Source organism: Chrysochloris asiatica, unplaced genomic scaffold (genome assembly GCF_000296735.1).
Source record: "Chrysochloris asiatica unplaced genomic scaffold, ChrAsi1.0 scaffold00067, whole genome shotgun sequence".
Taxonomy (NCBI): domain Eukaryota; kingdom Metazoa; phylum Chordata; class Mammalia; order Afrosoricida; family Chrysochloridae; genus Chrysochloris; species Chrysochloris asiatica.
The window spans coordinates 14684546-14688008 of NW_006408585.1; positions in this window are offsets into that span (position 1 = coordinate 14684546).

A 3463-nucleotide genomic window follows, 5' to 3' on the forward strand; every position below is an offset into this window, starting at 1 on the left:
AGTCGATTCTGACCCATAGCAACCCTGTATAGGGTTTCCAAGGAGCAGCTGGTGAGCTTGAACCGCTGATCTTGCAGTTCAAACAGCTTTGCAGTCTGGCACCACATCAGGACTACTGTCTTTGTATAGGTCCTTCTATTCCTATTTTGTTGAGTGCTTTATCAGGAATGAATGTTGGATTTTGTCAAATGCCTTTTCTGAATTAATCAATATGATCATGTGGTTCTTTTCCTTTGTTTTAGTTATGCAGTGGATTACATTGTTTTTCTAATAATAAACCATCCTTGCATGCCTCACATATGTCATGAATCCCACTTGGTTATTATATATATATATATTGATATTGATATGTTGTTGAATTCTGCTGGCTGGGATTTTGTTGAGAATTTTTATATCTATTTTCATGAAGGATATTTGGCTGTAATTTTTCTTTTTTGAGTGATGTCTTTGCCTGGTTTTAATATGAGGATTATGTTCACTTCATAAAATTTATTTGGGACTTTTCTAAGTTCTGGAATAGTTTTGAGTAGAACTGGTGTCAGCTGTTCTCTGAATGTTTGTCAGAATTTATCAGGAAAGTCAACTGGACTTTTTTTTCGTTGGGAGTTTTTTAATGGTCTGATCAATTTCTTCTTTTGTTATAGAGTTGTTCAAGTTTTCTACTTCATTCTGTGTTCATTTAGGTAGTTCATGTTTTTCTATAAATTTATTTGTATCTTTTAGAGTTTCATATTTCTTGGAGCACAATTCTTCATAGTATTCTTTTATTTTCCTTATATTTGTTCTGTTGTGATGTCATTTCTTATGAGTGTTATTTGCATCTTCTTCCTTTCTTTTGCTAGATTTTATTAATCCTTTAAAAAAACCAACTTCTTGTCTTGAGTCTTTCTAATTTTTGTTTTCTGTTTACTTATTTCTGCTCTAATTTATTATTTCTTTAATCTCTCCATCTTTTAAGGTATCTTGCTCTGTATCTTTGTTTTAGTTTGTTAAATGCAAGGCCATCCGTTGAATGGTCTCTCCAACTCGGCTTGAGATCGTTTGAGACCAGTGAATAGTTCTGACCAGAAAATATCAATGGGCAGTTGGCAGTAGAGTTGGAGAGAACAAATGTTGCAGAACTTTGACTACAGAGAAAAGCTTACAGTAAATATCAGGAGAGGGGCTAATATGCTTTCCTTCTAAGGGATGTTCATATTTCTTGATTCATATAATGTATTACTTTATGTATATTGGAATTCAACGACTATCTTATAAAAACACTGGCATGAATATTCTTTTCAAACTAAAGGTGTCACATGGCCAGGGAATATCTATATTTCTTACCTAAATGTTTAAAATAGAATCATGCCTAGAGTAGACATTCAATAGATTGCTGTTGTTATTGCCAAGTGCTTTCAAGTCCATTCTGACTCTTAGAGACCCTGTATAGACTTTCCAAGGAGTGGCTGGTAGGTCTTGAAAGGGAAAACAACCCCGCGCCGCTCATCAACCACACCTCACACCAGATGGCCCGTCTAGAGACTTTTATTCAGGGTGAGGAAGGTAAGCTCTGCCTGAGAGAGAAGGCAGGAGGCAGAAGGGAAGAGAGGAAGAAGAAAAGGAAGTCAACGGGAAGGGAAGGGACTTATATAGGTTCAACAGGAAGGGAGTAGTAATTGCTGGGGTGATTTAGCTCTGACCTATCAAAAGCCATGTTGCCCTTTAAACTACAAGCCTTGTAGCTTAGGGCGAAGAAACAGACAAAATGGAGTTGGAGGGAGGGGAGAGGGAAGAACCAGAAGGTATTGTAACATTGTAACAGGTCTGAACTGCCAACTTTGTGGTTGGCAGTCCAGTGCTTATCCTACAGCACCACACTAGGACTCCATCCAATAAATATTAATTATTAATCATAACAACAAAGCTATGAGGGGGCTTCAAAAGTTCATGGAAAAAATCCATTATCTTTTGATTTAATTTTTTTTTAATTTAATTTTTCCATGAACTTTTGAAGCCCACTATATTTTATTGTTGTTGTTAAGTGTTGTTGAGTCAGTTCTGACTCATCATGACCCTGCATAGTGTTCTTGAGGAGTGACTGGTGGGTTGGAACTACTGACCTTGTGGTTCTCAGTCAGGTGATTACCCAACAATGCCAAACTAGGAGGCCTGTATTTTATTAGTACAGAATAATTCTAGAGGCTTTACTCCTACTTTGTCTGAGCCTAAACCTATTAATACCTATTTATACCTGTCAGAAAATTAACATTAGAAATACTTCAGCAATTCATGAACTATTAATTTGATATACATTTTTAAAGTCACCTTTGGTATCATGACATAGCAATACTGAAAAGTGAAGGAAAAAGTCAATTTTTTTTTATCTCAAAGAAAACAGTCAAAGCAGATGTCATTAGTTTAGAGTCCAGATGATCAATAGCATTTCACAACTTGTACCAACATCTAAGGAAAGGAATTTAGCATGTCACTCTAAAATAATCAACCACTATATTTTCACAATTGTGTTGCTATTTTTAAGTAAACAAATTGGGTTTTAAACAACAAAAAGGTCTGCAGTTTGAGCTCACCAGCCACTCCTCAGGAGAAAGATGAAGCTTTCGGTACCCTTAACGATTTAAAGCCCCAGAAACCCTATAAAGGATCATTATGAGTCAGAACCAACCCGATGGCACATAACAACAAGTATTCACATAAGGGCTACTTGGTGTAACACTCATCCAGAGGGTTTCCAGGTGACAGGTGTGTGGGACATATGAGGGTTAGTGAAATGCATTGTTACAAAATCATTATTGTCAACAAGAATGATTTTATAGCAATACTTTTTATTTTTAATGTTTTATTGTGAATCATGTGATACTTTACATGGGAGAACATCAGTCTTACTGTCTATCATATATTGTCTCATTGCCATGGTTACAATCTCCTCCATGCAATCAGCAATACTTTTTGATTTACTCTCATATGTCCAACGCACCTGCCACTTGGAAAACCTTTGGGCCAATGGTACAATAAGTAGCTGGCTGCTGTTCATAAGGTTTTTGGTGGCTAACCATTCAGAAGTGGTCCACCTCTCCTTCTTCCTTGTCTGTCTTAGTCTGGAAGCTCCACAGACACCTGTCCATCACAGGTGACCCTGTTGGTATTTAAAATATCAGTGGCATAGCTGGTAACCCTGCTGGTATTTAAAAATTATTCTAGTATCACAGCAACAATCAAGCCACCATAGTATGACAAACTATGAGTGTGAACCAATTCATAGAACCTGTATTAAACAAAACCCTCAAGATGTGAAGCTATTGTTTCTCCAATGTATAACCTCCATCTAGGTCTATACTCTTCTGGAAGCAGTGTTTCTCTGAACTTTTTGATGAACGCCATGTCCACCATGTCAAAAAAAAAAAGAGTTCTGACATACTCAAGGAAATCAAATTGTGTTTCTTTAAAATTTTTATTAAAAAAA